A 23,356-nucleotide genomic window follows, 5' to 3' on the forward strand; every position below is an offset into this window, starting at 1 on the left:
AGGAGGAACCGAGACTCAACTGAAGCACCAAGTGACCGGCGTGTCTCTTTGGTGGCTGGCGGGGCGTAAACCCATTCCGTCGGACCCACCCTGGAGCCGGGTGGATTCCGGCCTGGGATTTCCGTGTCGCATTCACTTCTGAAACGGTCATCTGTAGCACAGAGGTCTCTATCCAGGGAGGAATCGCGGTCCACCTGGCGCGGGGGAAGAACCGCCTCCGGTCGGCTCTCAGCGGAACTCTCCTGTCGGCGGCGCGTGTTCCCGTCCGGTCGGCCGGGCGCGCGGGCCGGGAGGGGGACTCTTTCTGGCGCGGACCGCGAGCGGAGGCTGCGAGCGCCGCCGCCGGAGAAGACCGACGCTCGGCCAGGGCCAGCCTGGGGCGCCCGGGCCTGGCCGGCTGCTTCCCGCCTCACCCGCCACCCCTGCCGCCGCAGACACCGCCGAGGCGGGCGCAGCAGAACTCGCGGCCACTCGGCCCTGCCCGGCCTGGCGCGGCCTGGAGCCGCGGCGCGGGAGGTGAGTGCCGGTACCCGCCCCCGGCCCCCCGCTCGGGCCGCCGGGACCCGCAACAATGGGAGCCGAGTGGGAAGGCGGCCCGGGCCCCTGGCGCTCAGCGGCCTGGGGCAGCAAGCCGCTCCCGGCAGCCCAGGCCTGGGGGCGCTGGATCCGACCTGGGAAACTCCAGTGGCCAGAGGCTTGGCGGGGTCTTGTCCTCGACTCAGGGCCTCGGTGGCTTGATATTTAGGATTTTTGTAGCCGGGAAGGGAGTCCTAGGGCCACGGAGACTTAACTCTAGTGACGTGCGCTCTCAACGCTTGATGCAGACGCCCTGGAGGCTGACCATAGCGGGGTGGATGGGGCGGGGTGGGGGGGAGCTCGCGTTTGGAATTCTAGGGGCCTCAGTGTGCCTGGTCCCTAAGGAGCATCGGGATGCATTACCCGCTGCTCCCAGCTCTGTGAACTTGGCAGACTGGGGTCTGGCTGGGGAGAAGAGGCATTGAGAGTTTAGCTTCTCTGAGGTAACCGGTGATTAGTTCCTGGAGAGTCAGGAGCTCAGCTGGGCTTAGGGGGAATTGAGCAAAGAGCTGGATTCTCGGGGGCCCAGATGCGTCCTGGCGTTGAGTGGTTCTCAGGCGGGGAATTTGTCACGAGTGTCACGGTGAGTCTTTTTGGCTACTTTGGTGTTAGGGTGAGGCCAGAGTTGTGATTTGGGGAGTGTAAAGGAGGGTTGGTAGGCTGCTGAGGTTGGAGAATTAGCTTTATTTGGGCCATGGTGGTGGCAGCCTGGGAGCTGAACAACGGAACTTGGCAGAGTGGGCTTCATGATAGAGAATGACCTCTTACTGCGGGGGCGTGGGTGACTCAGATCTGCTAGAATTCCTGTCCCTTGCTAGTGGATGTGGCTGACTATATTGTTGGCTGGGCACTGAGGTAGTTGGGGCTGGAAGGGGCGTTTGGGGGCTGAATGAGCTTGTTCCTAAGTAGAAGACAACATGGACCCTTCCTTCTTACTCCAAGTCAGAATGGTAGCTGTCATTGACAATATTTTAAGTAAAGAATTTCTTTGTGGTATTTGGATCCAAAGCTTTCCTCTGTTCATTTTTTTTCCTCCTTTGTTTTTGAATTGTGACTCATATTTTCTTTTCAGCCCTGTAGCTATTGTTTGTAATGATAGACAAACCTAGACACCATAATGTATGTAAATTATCGGGGTTTTTGGCCCAATTCTTATAAATCTCAATTAAGAGCCTGTTTTCACTAATTTGTTTGTCATTATTTAATGAGGCAACTTGAGAGAGGGATGTGAAAACCCTAACAGTTTATGTTGTTAAAAGTTCTTTATAGGGGCCTGCCCAGTGGCGTAGTGGTTAAGTTCGTGCACTTGGCTTAGGCGGCCAGGGGTTCTCCGGTTCGCATCCCTGGCGGTGACCTGCGCGTTGCTCATCAAGCCATGCTGTGGCAGGCATCCCACATATGAAGTAGAGGAAGATGGGCACACATGTTAGCCTGGGGCCAGTCTTCCTCAGCGAAAAGAGGGGGATTGACAATGGATGTTAGCTCAGGCCTAATCTTCCTCACCGAAAGAAAAAAAGTTCTTTGCATCCCTAAATCCACGAAACTTCATTTTTCCTGCTGCCGTGAAGTCGTTACATTGAATCTGTTAAATCTTAGTGACTGTCATTTCAGCCCTCCCAGGACATTGTCTTCACCAGAAGTGTTATCCATTCTCAATGAATTTGGTCTATACACTGTGTGTCATCTGTATATTGAAAGACAGTGTGCAAACTCCAACTCTGAGGCCTGCAGCTGTGCACCAGAGCTCTGTGTGTACTATTCAGGCAAAAGTTGGTGTGTTTTCTGTAGATGAGATATCAAACCCTGTATGAAAAAAACGTTGCGCTTTCTGAGTTTATTTAGAGTGTTAGGAGGTACTGCCTGGTTAGTATACTAGACTATAAATTTTCAGGTGAGATGTGAGGTAATTCTAACTATTTGTAGTTATACTGATAGTTCTGGGGATTGTTTTTTCCCTTAATCTTTAAAAAATCATTATTTCCCTTGGATTGTATTCTTTGTTTCTTTTTCTCTCTTTTAAATTTTGTATCTGAAGTAATTCATTCTTTCATAAACCAGTGCTATTGAGTTATGCTAGGCACTGTGTTGGCCACCTCCACAATGGTGATATTTTTGACATTTTAATAGTAGTTTAGTCCTTAGTGCAGAATTGGCTATAGATCTATGAAAGAAGAAGTGATTCACATATATCAAGCTTTTAATCAGTAAAGGCATTAAATAAAGTTTTTATAAAGTATTAATTTTGACTAGTGAAATTGATTATCTTCATACATTTCCATGTAGAAGATTTATCTAAAATGTGTCACATTGGTATGGGCTTGTTTTTGCATTATTTTGTTTAAATACACCCATTAATTTTAAGTACTCCTGTAGACAAACCACAAGGCAAACATTTCGTTTCTTTATGTGTCTGGATGAACAGTGATTTACAAAACCGTATATGTGCTCAGGTTCCCAGGAAGCCATCACACTTTCCTTCCTGTGGTTTTGGGAGCATGAAGGCGTTGCTTACTCCATTTGTCTGGTTCACTGTATGTAGGCTGGGAGTGTCTGCTGATCGCTTGGAGTGTTATCCCCTAGAACAGGAGGAGTAAGATTGAGGTAAGGCTCAGTCTATTTGAAATTGCTTGCCTCTTGATTTACTGCATAAAATATAATATAAATTACATTTGAATTTTCTTTGCTTTAATTGTTAATTTCCATTTTGATCTAGTATAATGCAATTCTGTCTTTTCTCTCTTTGCTATCTCTCTGTGTATATATTTTGGCCAAAAATAAAAGAAGAAATTTAAATTCAAGAAATCTAAATTCACTTAGATAATAAATAAGTTCTTTGAAATGTCTCATTTTCCATCTGCTATATTCACTTGATCAAAGAAAATAAAAACTGGTTTATTTGTTGCTTTGAAGGCAAAGTGATTGCTGAAAGAAATGTTTTTGACTAGTCAAATGGATCAACTTCAGAAACTTGAAAAGCAGGCTTAGAGTTTTTTTTTTATTTCTTTAGAAAAATTCTGAGGTGCCTAGTGCAATGGGAAGAGCATGGTCTTGGGAGTCATGCCACCTCTACCTCTTGCTTGCTTTTTGACCCTGGGTAAGCTGTTAACCTCTCTGAACCTTGTTTTTTATTTTATTTTTTTCATTTGTAAAATGGGGCTAATATAACCTCTGCAGGTTGTAATGAGGTCTAGAAATAAGGGCCCTAGTGCTTCGTGGGGTCAGTACTTGTTGTTAGTAGTAGTTAGCGTGTATTATTATGTAGGGGGCACTATTCTCAGTAGTATTAGTAGTAGGAGTGTAGCTGGGTGCTATGCGTAGATGAGGGCCTCAGTTTCCTTTTATGGTGATGAAGGCAGCCTGCTGTCTGCACCTGTTGGCACCCTGGACAGGTGAGAGAATTGTTTAGGTAGTCTTTATCCAGTATTGGTGGGCAGGAGTGCACGCTATAAAGTCCAAGGTCATTCCTGGCACTGGTAGGTTTTTTGCTGTCAGTTACTATGGTGAAGCCAGGAGGTGAATGTTTGGTATGTCTTTGTTTTGGGAACAGTGGGCATTCCCATTGACAGAGTGCTAGAGTATGCCAGGCAGCATCATGTTCTGTGTGGCCCTTTATCCTAGTGTTCTCTAGCTTTCTTCTGTTGGCATCAGAGACCTGACTTGGGTCTTTTTGCCTGAAGGGCTCCAGATGCTGGAGAGATTTGTTGTCTTTCTCTAATTTGGGCTACTTTGGGAGAATCTAGCACTCTGTTCAGAAATGTTTTTGATGAACAGAAGGTTCACAGGCTTTGTTATAGAATTGTTCAGTTTTATTTTTTCCCTGTGAGAGGAAAAAAAAAGAAAAGTCCAGAGAATAATAAGTATGAGCCAGATAGAAGTGATTCAGAATAACTGGCCCTAAATCTCTTCTAGTCTTCCTTGATCAAATGGCCTATCTATTCCAGTGGTCTTTAACTCCAACTAAAAGTAAGTAATATTTCTCTGGCCTCAAAATACTGTGAACATCTAGATTATGGTATGTCTCTACTTCAACATCTCACAAGGACCTCTATGACCCATCCTTGTTGTTATCTTTCTTTCTAGTCCCTCCTCTGCCGTAATTCCTCGGGCACTTGAGGTTCCAGTTATAGTGAACTCTTTGAAGGTCCCAGCATGCTCAGGCTATTCCTCCTGATAATTTTCCTCCCCATTCTAGTGCTTTTCTCACTCTTGGGCTTGAATTTACCAGGAATTCAGGTACCACCATCTCTTAAAAGCCTTCCTTGATTCTTTCCAGATTAAGCTGAATGCCTTTCTTTTGTATGGCCGTTGCAGTCTGTGCAAGCTTCTTTCATAATCACACTGTACTCTTAACTTTTGATATTTTTGTGTTTTCCATGCCTAGGTTGTGACCTACTTGAGGGCAGGACTTTGTCTTGTTTATCTTTATATCCCAGTACCTACCCATTTCTGACACAGAGTAGCTACTCAGTAAATGTTTGCAGGGTGAACAAATGAATGACCTCTGCATGTGAAATGGCAGGAAACCATTCCTTGTGGAGCTGGTGGTGTGATAAGTGTTCTGACCTCATGGCTGCATCTGATCCTGGCTGAAGCAGTGCTTCTGCTTTTGTAGTTCCAAATTGCTAAAAGCAATACTTTATTTTGCTGTGAAAATGTGTTGCTTATTCCACATGTTATGGTTTTGAGGCTGGGGGGCTATTTCTTGCTCTCTTTGGGTCTTGCCAAAGTTTCCCTTGGAAGAGATTATAACAGTTCTTCATTAGTATTATCTAGATCTTCCGTTGGACATTTACTGCTCTGAGCACTTTGTCCTCAAGTGTAAAGAAAAGTGACTAGTCAGTTTGGGCCACAAGGTCTCCAGGCAACTACTGGCCAGCCTGGGAGTGGGTAATGGATTTAACACTACGATGTGTGACTTTTGTAGGCTGATGGACCGTTTGGAGCCAGCTGAGCTCAGTGTCACCATACTCAGGATATAAGATTATTTGCCCAAACTTTATTTAGGAATTTGAACTCAGTAACTATGAAATTATCTGTACTAGTTCTTTGCTCAGCCTAATACTGTACTAACACTGAAACTGATATATTAATTCTTTGTTAGGAGGCTGTGTGTTCTGAGTTATTAACCTAGAAGTTATGGAATTGTGATTCTTTTAGTCACCCTCTTGGTTCTTCTTAGTGGTAAAATAACTTGGGAGTATACTATCTAAATTACTTTGATTTAATTTTCGTAGTTGATCAGATCACATAGGAATTCTACTGAAGGCCAGGTGTGAGGAACTTTATTGAAGCTTACATAATGCAGGTGTTCTTTCATGCAGGTAACAAACATAACAGATTGCAGAAAAGGAAAGCATGAAAAGTAACTGTAGTTAGATTAAAGATAAAAATTGATATGAGATAAAAAGGAAAACTGAGACAAAGCATAAGGTGCTTTAAATGTGGCAAGGAACTGTTAAATTTAAGACATTTTGTGAGCAGTATTGAGATGTTGAGAAGGAAATTGTTATATAGGTTAGAAGCAATAAAAACGTGGACAATTTCAGCTAGCGCAGGTACCTTGGAGGTACTACCACCCACTTAGGCTTTTACAGCAGCATTGATGGAAGTTATATGTAGGCAGAAATGAAAAATGTTTGCTTTACTAAGTATACCTTGTGTATGTATGATATTATAGTTTATAAAGCACTTTCATATACATTTACTTTACTCTCCCAACAACCCTGTGAGGCAGATATCCCCATTTTACAGATGAGGAAGCAAACACGAAGAGGTGAAGTGGCTTGCTTTCAAGTGCACAAAGCCAATAAGAAGAAAATCGGGGACTTGATGCCAGGTTTTCTGATTCTAAGTTTAGGGCCTTTTTTATGTCCTCATAGGATATTGTTAGGGCTTCAGTTTGGGGTGACAGTCACCCCTTCTTCCAGGCTTCTGGCCAGTGGAGGAGACACACAAAGAAGGTAGTGCCACATAGGGAGTAGAGCTTCTGCTCCGTTAACAGCAGCCCATTAACTCTGGAAGAGCTGGATTGGGTAGGAACCTAGAGGGAGCTCCACTTTCCTCACAGATCACTTAGTGGTCAAGAGAAAAATGCAGAACCAGGGTGGAGATGTTTTTGCACTTGAGGCCCAGTGACACAAGTAGGGGTCTTCCTCCTAATGGGATGGTGTGTAGAAATTGGAAGAAAAATGGAAATTTGGGAAAGAATCCTTTAGGTGTGATTCTGGCTTGAGCTCAGTCCCTTTGCTCTTACTGTGCTTTCCAGTCCCACTGTCTCCCCACCCTATCTCTTCACCTTTTTCTTCCCCACTGTTTCCCCCTGCCACATTAGCTTGGACGCTGGTTTGCCATGGTCCACAGTTTCTGTGCTGCCTTCCCCAGGTCTGAGAACCCTTTGCCTGCCTGACTTTGTGCTCTATCTGCTCTGCCAGTTGCCTTCCCTAAATTCTCTCTCTTGGCTTCATTTGCTGACCCTAGGCTGCCCAGTGTTTCTGGAGAGTCAGGAAAATGGGCTGTATTGCTTGTCTTGGCAGTGGTTCCCATTGCCTCTCTTGAGTTGAGCTCTCTCTGTCCCTCACGGTGCTTCTGTGCTGCCTTCTCAGGGTCCCATTTCCCAGAACAGCTGCTTGCATGTTTCCCAAGGCGCTTTTTTTCCTCAGGCCCTAGACCTGCCCTTCATCTCCCTCATCTTGACCTGTGACTTCACGTTAGGGCTTGTGCTTCCTAATTTTTACCCCTTTCCTTTCTCTCGTGATACTTTCATCACTCAGAGTCTCTTGCTTTCAGAAAGTTTTTGACTTTTTCCCCTGATTATACAAGTAATGTATGAGCACAGTAAAATTCAGGCATTTTTAAATAAAGAAAGGAACCCATAATCCCATGCCTCAGTGTTAACCACCGTTAAGATCTATATATATATTTTTTTGTGTGAGGAAGATCAGCCCTGAGCTAACATCTGTGCCCATCTTCCTCCACTTTATATGGGACGCCGCCACAGCATGGCTTGACAAGCAGTGCATGGGTGCGCGCCCGGGATCCAAACCTGTGAACCCCGGGCCACTGCAGCGGAGTGCGTGCACTTAACTGTTTGCGCCACTGGGCCGTCCCCCATTAAGATCTATATTTATCTACATTTTTTTCCACTGTGCATGCTAATGTGTGTGTATGTGTGTGAGATAAAGCAATTCCTTTTTACAGAAATGGGATCACAACAAATCTACTCTTCTGTAACTTGCTTTTTTAATGCTTCTATCTTGGGCATTTTCCCATGTTTAGGACACTCATCGATCATGTCTTAGTTACATAGCATTGTGTTGTATATTTGTATCAATTTTTCTAGTCTCCTGGTAATAGACATTTGTTTCTACTTCTTTGCAGTTACAAGCATCTTTGTATATCTTTGTATACCTCTTTGTATACATGATATACATCTTTCTAAACTTTGTATACTTACTTCTTAGGATAAATTACTACAAGTGGAATTTCTGTGTTAAAGGCTATGCATGTTTAAAATTTTGCTACATATTACCAAATAACTTTCAAAAGATTGTATCAATTTATATTTCTCCTCTAGCACTGAACATTATCCATATTTTTAATCTTTGCCAATTTGAAGCCTACATAACTAATTTTTATTTATATTTCCTAATTGAGGAGGATGAGCATCTTTTCATGTGTTTATTTCATATATATTGATTGATCAATCAATTAATTAATTGATTAATCAGTTGTCTCCTTTCTAGCATCTTCCTATCTTCCCTCTTATCCCTTTTTTGTTTTTACCTACATACAAGGTAGAACCATAGTAATTTTGCTTAGCTCTGGGCTTCTCATGCTACCCTAGCCTTCTCCTTCCTATCCCTGTCTCTTTTATCTAAAATCCAATTTTACTGCCATTTCCTTACCGCCTGCTTTATCTATGTCTCTTAATCCTTTGTGAGTTGGCTTCTGGTCCTATATTTATCCTGAACACTATCTCTGAGGTGAAGTCCTTGTTGCCTGGACAAAGATTTTTTCCTTGATGCATGTTCTCCCTTGTTTTGACTAACTCCCCACTCCCCACCATCTTTCCAGGGAGGGAAGCTACACATGAGTGGGCTTTTTATTATGGAAAATTTCAAACATATACAACAGTAGGGAGTATAGTATAACGAACCCCATGTACTCAAATTCAACAATTATCAGCATTTCCCCCATTTTTTCTTTCAATTGTCCTCCCCATTTTGTTGTTGTTGTTGGCATGTTTTAAAGCTAAATCTCAGACATTGTCACTGAGTGTGTGCCTCCAATAAGAACATTTTATTTTTTTAACGTCATTACATTGCCATTTTCTACCCTAGTGAAAAATAATATTTCCCTAATAGTGAGGACTTGATTTTTAATCCTGGCTCTGATACCTGCTGTTTAACTTGGGCAGTTTATATGCTTGTTTTCTCTTGAAATGTAGTGAAGATAGTGATGATAATGCTACCTCATAGGGTTGTTGTGAGGTTATCTCATTTACTTTGACATAAAGTGCTTAACAAAGTGCTTTACCTACGCAGAGGCTCAGACATTTCTTGTCTTTACTTTGTATTCGTCCATCCATCCATCCATTCAGCGGATATTTATTGAACATGTATGTGTCAGCCGAAGAGGAGATGCTGACCTTGCCTTCTAGGATTCCGCCCCATCTTGATTCTCTCCCTGCCTCTCAGATGTGCCTTTTTAAAATCCCTCCCTTTTGCCCCCCTGGATGTGGATGTAACCCAGGTTTGTTGTTTTCCTCTTCTATTCCCTCTGTAGTCTGGCCCTCAGAGATCTAGCTCTTGTACTTCCACCACTTCACGTTATCTAAGTGACTCGATTCTGTAACCCTGGTTTCTTTACCAAGCAACAAACCCACATTTCAGCTTGGTTTTTGGACATTTCTGTCTGGTGAGAAGGATAAATGTAAAGTACACTGAGCTGATTCTGCAGACAAGGGCTGCACCTCAGTCTCAGCCACTAACTTCATGGCTTGAGGAATTCAGTCACCTCTCTTGGTCTTGGTTTCCTTAGTTAGAAGGATGGAAGGGCTGGATTAGATTCTGAAGTCCTATCCAGCTTTAAAAGTCTGTCAACTGTGAGAAGGTGGTTTCAGTAATAACCTACTCAGCATATGTGGAACATTCACCATTCTGCTCCCCGAACAAGTTTCTGACTTCCCCTGCCTGGCCTCTCCCAGAAATCCAGGTTTCACTCTATGGCTCTTACCTCTCGTTTGTCCTCAACACTAGGCCAATTACTGCATGGCTAATTCTTCAGTTAATCCTGACTCCTGGCTCTTCCCGGAACACACTTTTGGCCCTTTTCAGATTTGCATCTGTATTCACATTGTTTCCCCTGAACCTGTTCTGGCCAATTGAAATTATGACTTTCTTTCTAGGCTTAGTTCAGGTGACAGCTTCATCTGCATTGGAAGTGAGTCCTCCCTCTTCTGACGCCCATGACTGGCAGTGCGTCAGTGACATTTCACAATATACCTGGTATTTCAGATATTTGTGTGCATAAGTTTTTCTTGCCTTCTAGTTTGTAAGCTCCTTGAGTACCACATTTACATTGTATGTAATTTTGCATCCTACATTGTCTAGCACAATTCTTTGTACTAATAGTTTTTAAGTAGGTACTGATTGAATAAGTGACTGAACTAAAGTAGACTGCTTCAAGTTAACATTTATGGAAACGTTTTTATTTATTTATTTAATTTTTTTTTCCCCCAAAGCCCCAGTAGATAGTTGTATGTCATAGCTGCACATCCTTCTAGTTACTGTATGTGGGACAAGGCCTCAGCATGGCCGGCGAAGCGGTGCGTCGGTGCGCGCCCGGATCCGAACCCGGGCTGCCAGCAGTGGAGCGCGCGCACTTAACTGCTGGGCCACGGGGCTGGCCCCATATGGAAACGTTTTTAAACCCAGGTGTTCTAAGGATGTGATGATTACGTAGTCAAGAATGAAGAAGGCCTAGCTTGTGAAATGGTATCAGTGGTACTAATTCAGATGCTAATTCCTTGATCTCAAAATTCAAAGAATCTTCTGCTTTCCTGTCTCAGAGTTGGGAAGATTTTCTGACTCTTTTGGATAATATGATTTAGCTTCGCCAAAGCATTGCTGGTAATACTGTTGTCATCATGAAGTAGTTAAAGGTAATTGCCAACATTATTGAAAGCCAACTTACCATGGGCTAGACACTGTGCTAATTGCTTTATTTTTTCACTTTACTTAAAAAATAATCTTATATGAGATATGTACTATTATTATTCTCATTTTATAAATGAAGAAACCTAGGTTTAGAGAAATTAACTTCTTTAGTGCCCCATAGATAGAAAGTGGCAATGCTGGGATTCTGACACAGGCCATCTCATTGAGTCTATATTCTTCACTGGTGTACTGCTTTCCTGTCCAAAACATGTTTACTGTCAGTGGCTCTTTTATATGTTTATTTTCTAGCACTTATCCCTCATCAAAAATCTTGCATGGATTTCTTTATCTTCCCCCCGCCAGCCCCCAACCAGCTATCCCTCTGTTGTTCTTTCTGCTTTTGGTGAAGGGTATGCCATTGTTTTTGCAGTCACCCAGACTTCAAGCCTCAGAGTCGTGTTTAATTCCTCCCTTTCCTTCCTGTACAGAAGATTCTGCTGAGTTTTCCTTAGTAATGTCTTACACCTGCTCCATTCTTTCTGGTTTCTTTGCCTTCCCCTTTTTTTTTTTTTTAATAAATTTTTATTTATTTTCCCCCAAAGCACCAGTAGATAGTTGTATGTCGTAGTTGCACAGCCTTCTAGTTGCTGTATGTGGGACGTGGCCTCAGCATGGCCGGAGAAGTGGTGCGTCGGTGCATGCCCGGGATCCGAACCCGGGTCACCAGCAGCGGAGCGCGTGCACTTAACCGCTAAGCCATGGGGCCGGCCCTTTGCCTTCCCCTTAATCCAGGCTCTCCAGATCTAGTCCTGGATTATGACAGCTGATTTTCCTTCCTCCATTCTCTTCATCTTTGCAGTCCTTTGCAAAGGATTGCCTTTCACTCATCTCTCTTCAGTTAAAAATCCTTCTGTGGTTCCTGTACTGGAGTTCCTGAAAGCCAATTTTCTTTTTTTTTTTTTTTCCTTTTTTTTTCTGTGAGGAACATTGGCTTTGAGCTAACATCCGTTGCCAATCCTCCTCTTTTTGCTGAGGAAGATTGGCTCTGAGCTAACATCTGTGCCCATCTTCCTCTATGTTGTATATGGGACACCGCCACACGTGGCTTGATGAGCGGTATATCAGTCCATGCCTGGGATCCGAACCTGTGAACCCCAGGCTGCTGAAGTGGAGTGTGCGAACTTAACCACTATACCACCGGGCCGGCCCCTAAAAGCCAGTTTTCAAATAGTGTCGTAATCACCTGGGGAGCTTCTTTAAAGCATGTAAGTCCTCATAATAACACTGTGAGGTTGATGCTGTTATTTCCAGTTTAGAGATGAGAAAACAGAGGCTTAAAGAGACGGAGTCACCTGCACAAGATCACTATTAGTGGGAACTGGAGAACTCTGTATTTTTAACAAGCTCTCCAGATTCTGATGCTCTGACAGGTTTAGAAAACACTAGGTAGCCTTCAACCCCTTTTAGAATCCCCCTTCCCCCATGCTGTCTTTTTCTGCAGTTCCGGTGATCCCTCCATCCAATGGGTCTGAAATTTCTGTAGCATTTGACTCTGTTGATCATACCCACCTTCCTAATGTCTTTCCTGGTAGCATACTTCCCTGGCTGGTTCTTTCCCTTCCTCTCTGACTCTCTATGCAGGCTCCTTTTCTCCATTCCCTCATGGTTTGGCCCATCCTTGGCTACCTTTCCCTCACTACACACATTCTCTGAGCATCTTCTGTATTTGAGGCTTCAGCTACCTGAATGTAGCAAGAACACTCAAATCTATATCTCTGACCTCAATCCGTTTTCCAGCTGTTTCTGGCATTTCACCATTAACAACACTGTTAGCTAACCTGTTGTTCAAGTTGGAAGCCTGGGCCATGGATAAGAGCTTAGAGTCTGGAATTAGAAGTCTGAGTTGGAATTGAATTCTACCCCTCTGGGTATATTTGGGGCAGGTCACTTAACCTCTCTAAACCCTAGATTCCTTATCTGTGTGATGGGATAACATTACTTTCCTCATGGTATTGTGAAGATTCAATGGGAGAATGTAGATAAAACACTTAACAATTTGGTTAATATTTATGGAGCCCTTCTTATGTACCAAGTACTGTGATGGATGCTGGGGAGACAGTGGTGAGCAAGGCTGCCCTCATGGGGCTCCAGTTGGCTACTGAAGTCTTACTGGTTTTGCCTCCATAGTCTCTTATGTTTCCTCTTTTCTTCCTTCTCATTGCTACTACTGTAGTTCAGAGTCTCATCACCTTTTTTCCCAGACTGTTACAATGCTTCCTATTGAATTTCCTTGCCTCCACACAGCCACCAGAGTGTTCTTTTTAAATTGGGAATTCAGATGTGCCACTTACCTGCTTGAGATCCCTCAGTGGCTCCCACTGGAGGCTCATGGACTATGGGGAGGATTGCATGGAAATAAATATTGAGTCCACTTCTGAGCTCAGCAGAGAAGGTCTCAATGCATAATAGTTATATCTGCCAGAGGTGCAGACAGGGAAGTGGTGCCAGGTGCTGTATATTTGCCAATCCTTGTATAGGACAAAGTTCAGACACCTTAGCAAGGTTCTCAGGACACTGCTTGATCATGATCTGGCCTGTCTACTTCTTATCTCTTGCAATTTCCTTATTTACTCCCTCTAGCCACTAGTGCCACGGAACTGTACTTCTGCATGTGTCATTCCCTCTCCCTCAATGACTTCATCCTTCTCAAAGAAAGGTCTGTTTTCCTTTAACATTCAGGTTTGTTGCCTCCTCTGGGAAGCCTTCAACAGCCTTTCCAGGCAAAATTTTTTCTTTTCTGTCCTGTAGAACCTTAGTTTGACTTTTTTTTCTTCTGAAACATAATTCATGTACCATAAATTTCACCATTTTTAAGTGTTCAATTCAGTGGTTTTTAGTATATTCACAAGGTTATGAAACCATTACCACTATCTAATTCCAGAACATTTCATTACTACGAAAGAAACCTATACTCATTAAGCAGTCACTCCCTATTCTCCCTTCCCCCTATCCCCTGGTAATCACTAATCTACTTTCTGTTTCTATGGATTCGCCGATTCTGGGCATTTCAGATAAATGGAACCATCCAAAATGTGGCAGTTGACTGGATGATCCCTGGAGGGCTCCAGTCATCACTCTATGACCAGAGTTCTCTTGTCTGTGTATCTTCAGTGCCTACCAGTACTAGTTAATAGTAGATACTTAATCAGTATTTATTGATGAATCATTTTATCTCCCTTTCCAGACCTGACACTTCTGCCCTTTCAGCACTCCTCAGATCCAAGCTGTGATTCCTGTGTGGGAGGTCCTCTCCTCCCCTCCTCACTTGTCTAATTCTGCCCCGCTTCACGGGTTGTCTCAAGGTCTGCCTCCTTCAGGAAGCCTTCCAACAGCATCCAAACCTCAGACTATATTGCTTTCTTCTCTGAACTCGGGTGCATTTAGGGTCGCTTTCATTCATTTGGCACTTAATAAATGTAGTTTTAACTGTGTCCTTGACTGGATTGCTAGTAAGCCCATGAATGCTAAGACTCCCTTTTTGCACTCCCAATACAAATATATAGTGGAATTACATCTAACATTTTACCTTACTTAAATTCAACTATACACTTTTCAAAAAGAAAAAAGAGAGAGAGAGAGAGCAAAGAATGATGATTTAAATAGTGAGGAAATTTCTACTCACCATTCTACTCACTCAGTGAGCGAGTACCCACAGGCCGTGGATGCAGTCAATATTGTTACAGTTAATCTGATTGACAAGACCTATAGATTTGAAGAATTCTTAACATTGGCAGAAGAGAAATTGTTTAGGTGGCGTGGTGATGGATTGGTAAGTATTCTACCAAAAAAAAAAAAAAAGAAGAAGAAGAAGAATTGAGGGCCATAGAGAATTATTGACTCACAAAGATTTGTTGGAAATGATAGGGAGGAAGATGAATAGGGAAAGCCTACACACTGAAATCTTCATACAGTTGCTGTTCTGGTCCAAGCAGCAAAACACATGAGCAGTTTAATTTCTGAATATTGTACCTTTTTGGAATTGTTTTTGGTGTATATACCTACAGGAATACATACATAAAACTATACTGTATTTAGGGCCGGCTCCGTGGCTTAGCGGTTAAGTGCGCGCGCTCTGATGCTGGCGGCCCGGGTTCGGATCCCGGGAGCGCCCCGAGGCACCACTTCTCCGTCCAATGCGAGGCCGAGTCCCACGTACAGCAACTAGAAGGATGTGAACCTATGACATACAACTATCTACTGGGGCTTTGGGGGGAAAAAACTGAATAAATAAAATCTTTAAAAAAAAAAAAAAACTATACTGTATTTATATGGGCAATTGAAAAGGCTTTTTCAAGGGTGACTTTAACTATTGATGATCTTTCTTCACATGCTGACTTGAGGCCTTCATCTGAGCCCTAGCTAAGACAGGGCCCCTGTAGTAGACACCCAGTGAACTTTTATTGGCACTATGAGAGCTTGCCTGGTTGGTCACTGGATGTGGATATGGATTGGGGAAGTCACAGCTTGAAAAATAGGATGCTGCTAAGGATGGGGATGAAGTCAGGCAGGATTTGTTCACTGACGGCTTGCCCTGACAGAGAAAACATGTATAAAGATAAAATGCTGATTTTACAATTATAAAGTCATATTTATTCATTGTAAAACAAAAGAATAAAGAAGAAAATAATAACTTTTTTTGGTAAAACTACCAGCCAGTGATAAGAAACGGTTAACCTTTTGGTGCATTTCCTTTTTGTTTTTTTCCCCTCTATGCATATATAAATACTTGCACATGTGTAATTTTATTTTTTAAATTGGGATCTAAATATTACATTTTTTGTGCTCTTTATATAACATTATATTGTAAAAATAGTCTTGAAAATCTTCCCCTGAAATTTGCTCTACTCTGTCTATTTTATGTTCCTCAGAAAGGCTCTTGTGCTAATGGATCAGAAGCCTCTTTGACAGGGCCATGTGTTTCATATATTGGTAGATTTGTTCATGAACTTGACCACATCTGCTTTGCAAGCTCTGATTAGGGCAAATTAGAATTCACCCATTGACTCTCAGCCCAAATTCCTCCATCAGAGACTTGTGACCTGGTCACATCTGTCAGATGGCCCCTGTTAGACTTGCTCTCCATCTACCAACTCTGAAGTGGATATTTCAGATTAAATGTTGTTTAAAACATTTTAGATGTTTAGAAGAAAGCTTGATTTTTTTTTTTTTTTTAAATCAAAACTATGTGCTATAGCAGCATCTTAAAGAACAATTCCATGTCAAGGACATTTTGGCAAGTTTTTCTCTCTTGAAGATTCACTTCTCTTATTATTCTGTAAGTACAAGTAGAAAAGAATGCTTTTTGAAGTATACAGTCAATACATTCCTTATGAGAAATCGAATCTATGAAACAGCAATATCAATAAAATAGTCTACTGAAATGGAAAGTGTTACCCTTTCAGATGTAGTGTGTTTAAATTTTGTCTCCACTGATATTCTTCCTTCCCCAGGTTATATTTCTCCAGCTGCCTGACCTCTTGTAAGGAGTCTTGAATCGTAACGTGGGTAGAGCATTTGGTTCTTATTGCTTCCATAAGTGTTATCTCTGGCTTAATGTTTTTCATTTAGTAACTTTGGTGTTTTACCCTTGGTAACTTTTGCCTCACCTGACCTTCTTCAGATCTGAACTGAACATTCCAGAGCCCTACTTGGTTCCTTTCTTGACTATGGGTGGGCCTTTCAGTGTGGGTTATTTTGGCTGTCTCTGTGTTCTCTTCCCTTCCTTACTGTTTTATCCACTCATTGTTTGTAGACTTGGTTTAACCAGTTTTGTCTGGTAGGAATGTCTGTTTTCTCAGCTTGGGGCCAAGTTTTTACTTAACTTTTGGGTAAAACTATATAGTATCCCCACTGCTGTTTCCAGAGATGAGCTTTCCGAAACCAGTTTTATTTGTTTAGAAACCAGATAGCACATATTACGGTGGAAGATGTTACACACATATTGGAAATAAAAACAGGTTCTCTCTAAAGGGAACATTGGTTGCCTATAAGAGAACCAACATACTGATATGTACTGGGCAGTCTCAGCCACTAGGGCTTCCAAATGGGCTGTAGTTTTTCATAAGAGACACTGTAAGTTTCACATTTATGGAGGATTTATTTGTGTTGTGCTACGTTATGGAGTGTTTATTATGTTGCTGGATCATATGCTGTGTGAACCCTTATAGCACCTGAAGTATAGGTGTCATTACTCCAGATGAGGAGAACGTAAATAATTTGCCCCAGTTAATTGGTGCCATTAACCTGGGTCTCTTGGACACCAAAGAGCTCCCACTCCATGATACACCCACTGTTTCAGCAGTGCTGATAGTAAAAGCTGGGATATGCATAGCATCTAGTCTCCAGCCTGGCCTGGTGTCTGTGGAGGAGGAGGTGACAGCAGCACCCTAGGTCCTGGTTAGGGAAACCTGGAAGGGAAACCTCATGCATCTTTTACTCTTTCATTGAGGCTTGAAGCACAATACTCCACCAGCTCTGTTTATTTTACCTCCTAAATAATTCTTAAATCTGGCCTTTCCTCTGGCTTGTTAACTGGCACTATTTCCTTTCTCCTATTCCATCTTCCACATTTTTTCCAGCAGATTTTTCTTCCAGACTATGTTTTGAATGCTAATAATGTGCTAAATACTGAGCTGTGTATCTTCGTAGTACAATTTACATTTATATTCATTCACCACCTGATCCTCTTAATAATCCTTGAAGGTAGGACGTACCTCCATTTTACAGGTGAGGAAACTGGCCCAGAGAGATTAAGTGACTTGCCCCAGGTGACACTGAAAAATGAGCTGGGATTTGTTTTCCCTTTGAAACTGCATACACCTATGCTTTTATCCAGCATTCTGTGGTACTGAGTAATCTTCATAAAAGACAGATCTGATCATGTCATTCTAGTCTTCCTTGCAGAATAAAATCCAATCTCCTTAGCATGTGTTCAGGGTGCTCCATGATCTTGGCCCTCTTACTTCTCCAGGCTCATTGTCTACTCTTCCCTCATACTTCCTGCTTTATGCTCCAGTATAAAACATTGATTCAGAGACAAAAAAGAGCAGAACTCATTTAAGGAAATCCAAGACGTTTGGATAGACCTGACCTGTCTTTGTTCTTTATTTTCATGTACCCAGTAGATGTTAGTTGTTTAATAAGTTTTTGTTGAACTGAACAGAATTTTTGGAGATGTGACTCTCTAGAAAGAGACATTCCAGAGACCGCCAAAGCTTCCACAGTGGTGAGCTGTTTTATCAATTTTAATAACTTGAAGTGGGCCGCCCAGTGGTGCAACGGTTAAGTGCGCGGGCTCCGCTTCAGCGGCCCGAGGGTTCACTGGTTCGGATCCCTGGCAGGCACCGACGCACCGCTTGTCGAGCCATGCTGTGGCGGTGTCCTATATAAAGTGAGGAGATGGGCACTGATGTTAGGCCAGGGCCAATCTTACTCAGCAAAAAAAAAGAAGAGGATTGGCAATGGATGTTAGCTCTGGGCTGATCTTCCTTACAAAAATAACTAACTAACTAACTAACTAACTTGGAGTAGGTAAGGGTCAATTTCTGACATGAGGGAGGTAACCTATTATTAAAAACAGAGCCTAAGGTTTTTCTGATTTTGGCACTTGGATGTGTTAGAACTATCTTTGTAGAACCATCTTTTTCCTCCTTTTTTTAGTTGGACCTCCACTGCTGTTCAGAATTTTTTGTTGACTGGTACCCTAGGAGGCTGTATTCTTAAGTAATGGCTTTGGTTTCCTATGGTGTATGAGCTTTCCAAGTATTGGTTCTCAGTTATCACTTCTGTTCTTTCTCTGAAGCTTCGTAGAACAGCCTGATCAAGATCTCAGAGCCTCTTTATGTCAGGGTACAGAGAATTTGCATTTTAGTAAAAGAAGCTCTTGGTTTGTAAGTCATGGTCTCCACACCTTCCTGCCAGTGTGTTTTTCAAAAACCACCAGGGTCAGCAGTTAGAATGTAGTAATACCATAGCATTTGCTTTATCATTTTGCTGAGAAAGGTTCCTTTCTTTTTAACCCTTTTGTGTGTAAGCATTTGGTAGTACATTTAGTGAATTTTAACTGATTGTTAAATCTGCAGATAATGAAAGTATTGAATTTCCCTGACACTGGAAAAGGCCTAGGTGTGGGAAGATTAGTTAACTAGATGGTAGAGTATCCAGAGTATCAGCTTGTCTTCCACAGATCATGATCCCTCTCCTTTCACTGAAGTTCCTCTCAAATATTTCCCTAAACATGCTGTGGTTATTTTCAAATCTTCCTTAAAAATCTGTTACTTCATGTCAAGTTTAGAGACAGCCTAGAGGGAGACAACTTCTGGAAAGCAAAATTAAATAATTGATTCAGCTACCGATGGGCTTTTCAGGGTTTCTCAGGGTTTTGAGTCAGCTGGCTATAGCCTCTTTATCTTGATGTTAATGTGTTGTATAGACATAAGCCTTCTGAAGTGTTTGAAGCTGCTGCCAGGGCCTGGTAAGGGACTCAGGAAATCCACAGACCAGGAGTATCTTCCCCAAAGCAATGAAGCAATTTGTCTCCCTCTTACACAGGAAAACAACAGACGCTCGCTGTGGGCCACAGTTAGCAGAATGCAATGGATTTGGGGTCCTCCGTTATATGTTAACTGAAGATGTGAGATTTGTTATCTAGGATGCCTAACCTAATGTAAACATAGAGTAAGGAATTAGAAATAGAGGGACTAGATAAGAGGTATAAGAGGGGCTTCTGTGGTCTGCCCTTTCCTTTAATCCTCTAAAGAAGAGGCTAATTAATATTAGGATTCAGTAAAGCATAGATATTGGTTTCTTGGCTAAACCAGATGTAGCCTGTTAAAGAAACTAGCCCAGATGGGATGTTATAATAGGGGGAAAAAGTGCTGAAAGAGGGCAGTTCAGCTTTGAGGGAGCATGTAGTGCATGTTATTTATATGGTTATAATAAGATATTGTTAAGAAACAGCGTTTCATTTGAGGATCATGTGTTTGATTCTTTTCTACAAATCCAAATGAGAGAAGCTTTATTACTTCCCGTTTTGTTGATGACGGTGGAGGGTATGGGACCCCTGAAGGCAGTGTCTAGAGATGAGAACAAAGAGGTCTTTTCACTACTCAGTCCAATTACCAGTCTCAAATGCTTTGGGAAGCCTATGTAAGTTGCCAGGATTGAGCTTCAGGAACATGTATAAATATTGAACCTCCTCAGTCTCTCAGATTCTTTTCTGATTGAGATTAGGACATTTTGTCTATTGAGTTGCTTAACACCAGTGCCCATGAGCTCCATTTTTCTTATTTTTAAGGAAAGGAGGCTTTGAGGCAGCGGCACTGTCAGTTTCCTGGGCAGGTGACTGGCCTTCCCCAGGAAGAATGTCCTCCCACCCCTACCCATCCCCCTTCTAGCACAGGCTGCTACAACACAAGCAGAGGAGAGCCTGCTGTCCTTCTGTGTCATCCCTGCAAGGGTGTTCTTCCTTCACAGTGTGTTTATGTCCATCAAATGTTGATTCTTGTTACTTTTTAAAAAAAAAATCATTACATATTAATCCAGTTAGAACTAGCGTGAGAATTTTAAGAAGTGATACAATTTGCGAAACATAGCATTCCTGTGGAACTCTGCTCAGCAGATCAAAAATGCCACAAGCATGTGTCCTGAGTAGTTGACAAGGGTGATTTAGGTTTGAGTCACCAGCTGGAATGATGTGATAAACCCCCCTATATCCAAGTTTCCATCATAGAGCTGGAACTGATTGATTTTTTTTTTTGCGCTAATTTTTAGTGCCCCAAAATGGCATTTTGGGGTGGCTGCCTTTTAGAACTTTTATTTACTATTTTGGGTGGAGGTTGTTTATTATTTATTTTATTTATTTCAAACATATAGAACAGTATTCAGAATAATATAACAAATACATGTTTATGGCCCTTCAGCTTTGTCATATCTCAGCTTTGTACCATAATTTTGTTTCAGATATTTATACTTAAAAAAAAACAGAATGAGGGGCCGGCCCGGTGGCGCAAGCGGTTAGGTGCGCGCGCTCCGCTGCGGCGGCCCAGGGTTCGCTGGTTCGGATCCAGGCGCGCACCGACGCACTGCTTGGCAAGCCATGCTGTGCCGGCGTCCCATATAAAGTGGAGGAAGATGGGCACAGATGTTAGCCCAGGGCCGTCTTCCTCAGCAAAAAAAGAGGAGGATTGGCGGATGTTAGCTCAGGGCTGATCTCCTCACAAAAAACAAACAAACAAACAAACAAAAAACAGAATGAAGTTATTTAACTTCCCAGTCTATTTCCCTCCCCCCGCCAGAGGTAACACTATTCTGAATTATATGTCATTCCCATGCATGTTTGCATGTTTTTCTTCTTTTACTACGTGTATGTTTCCTTACAACATTGAGTGTTTTGTATATTTTAAAACTATAAATAGTTATCTTGTATTTATCTTTTTGCAACTTTCTTTTTCACTTAATATTATATCACTGAAGTTTATCCATGTTGATTTATATTATACTCTAGTTGATTTATTTCTTTTCTTTCTTTTTTTTTTTGTGAGGAAGATCAGCCCTGAGCTAACATCCATGCCAATCCTCCTTTCTCTTTTTTTTTTTTTTTTGTGTGAGGAAGATCAGCCCTGAGCTAACATCCATGCTAATCCTCCTCTTTTTGCTGAGGAAGACCGGCTCTGAGCTAACCTCTATTGCCAATCCTCCTCCTTTTATTTTCCCCCAAAGCCTCAGTAGATAGTTGTATGTCATAGTTGCACATCCTTCTAGTTGCTGTATGTGGGATGCGGCCTCAGCATGGCCGGAGAAGCAGTGCGTTGGTGTGCGCCCGGGATCCGAACCCGGGCCGCCAGTAGCAGAGCGGGCACACTTAACCGCTAAGCCATGGGGCGGCCCAGATGCCAATCCTCCTCTTTTTTTGCTGAGAAAGACTGGCCCTGAGCTAACATCCGTGCCCATCTTCCTCCACTTTATGTGGGATGCCGCCACAGCATGGCTTGACAAGCGGTGCATCGTGCACGCCCGGAATCTGAACCCCGGGTCGCCAGCAGTGGAGTGTGCGCACTTAACCACTATGCCACGGGCCAGCCCCTAGTTGATTTATTTCAAGTTGTGTATATTCCATTGGATGAGTGGGGTATAATGTATTTATGTACTTTCTTATTAATGAATATTTAGATTGCCTTTTGTTCACTGATCCTTACAATGACACAATGTAAATTTAAAATTTCCTTGTATACTTGTCCTAGAATTTCCCTGGGAGTAAAATTTCTGAATCGTAGGTCACAGGCATCTTTAAACTTGCTAGATGTTCCCAATTATTCAAAGTATCAATCTGTACTCCCACCCGTTGTGTATACGAATCCCCCTTGCTTAGCAGCTTCCCCAGCACTTTGTACTGTCAGACTTTGGCATAAACTTTATCTAATGTGTGTGAAATATTTTTTGGTCGTTTGAGTTTTCTCTTCTAGAATTACCTAGTCATATCCTTTGAGTAGTTTTCTATTAGGTATATTTTTTTCCTACTGGTTTTTAAGAGTTTCTTATATGTTCTGGATACTAATCCTTCGACTAGTTCTATGCTTGCAGATATCCCCCAGGGTGTGCCTGGTCTTTGCTTTGTTTATAGTATTCTCTTGTGCGGACATTTTCATTTTTGATGTAGTGAAGTTTATTGATCTTTTCCTTTATAGTTTGCACATTTTGTGCCTTGGGATTTTGATTAGAAGTGCATTGAGTTTGTAGGGAAAATTGACATTTTGTAATAGTCTCTTCCCATCCATGAACATGTCTGATTATCTTTCTGATTATTTAGGTCTCTTAATATCTTTAAGTGAAGTGTTATACTTTTTCCACAAAGTTCTTACATATCTTAACATAGATTTATTACTAGATACCATATGGTTATTGTTGCTATTATAAATAATATTGTTTTTAAAATTACACTTTCTAAATGGGTGTTGGCGGTATTTAGAAATAAAACGGATTTTTCTGTATTCATCTCCCATCCAACCACCTGACTGAGCTCTCTGTATTTCTAATAGTTTGCCTGTAGATTTTCTGTGTTGAAATATATAATCCTTGACTGTTGACCATTTTCCTTCTTTTTTCCAATCCCTATGCTTTTTGTGGGTATATGTGTCTTATTTGTTGGTTAGAATCTCTAACTTGATGTCGATAGAAATATTGATAGCATGCGACCATGTCTTGTTCCTGAATTTAAAGGCTATGCTCCCAGTGCCTCATACTAAACATGGTGGTTGCTTTTGGTAGACTCCCTTTGTCCAGTGAAAGAAGTGCTCTTCTAGTTTGCTGAGTTTGTTGGCTTTTGTAATCATGAATGGGTTTTGAATTTTATTTATTTATTTATTTATTTATTTTTTATTTTGGTTATGATTTTTTTTTCTGGCTCTATTTTTTTTTATTGTGAAGTTTTTGTTGTACATTATTGTTTATCAGTCACCATATAAGTGCATGCCTTCACCCCTTGTGCCCACCCCCCACCCACCTAGCCCCTGGTAACCACCAAACAGTTCTATCTGTGAGTGTGTTGGTTTGTCTTCCACATATGA

At 42.0% G+C, this 23,356-nt stretch overlaps 1 protein-coding gene across 5 annotated transcripts in view; it reads left to right on the top strand.

The window, feature by feature from the left end:
* The first annotated feature begins 334 nt into the window (after window positions 1-334).
* The window catches only part of RAD54L2 (RAD54 like 2), a 116,304-nt gene continuing 93,282 nt past the window's right edge, over window positions 335-23,356 (top strand). For 2 of the 5 annotated variants that reach the window (XM_087431105.1, XM_087431108.1), the window contains exons 1-3: window positions 336-516; window positions 3,027-3,177; window positions 3,584-3,670. The gene's annotated coding sequence lies outside the window, so the exon portion shown is untranslated. Of the gene's footprint in view, window positions 517-3,026; window positions 3,178-3,583; window positions 3,671-23,356 lie in introns of all 5 variants that reach the window. The other 3 variants (XM_087431109.1, XM_087431107.1, XM_087431106.1) reach the window with 3 other exon arrangements.

Source organism: Ceratotherium simum, chromosome 5, assembly GCF_057802395.1.
Source record: "Ceratotherium simum simum isolate JZ-2026a chromosome 5, ASM5780239v1, whole genome shotgun sequence".
Classification (NCBI taxonomy): domain Eukaryota; kingdom Metazoa; phylum Chordata; class Mammalia; order Perissodactyla; family Rhinocerotidae; genus Ceratotherium; species Ceratotherium simum.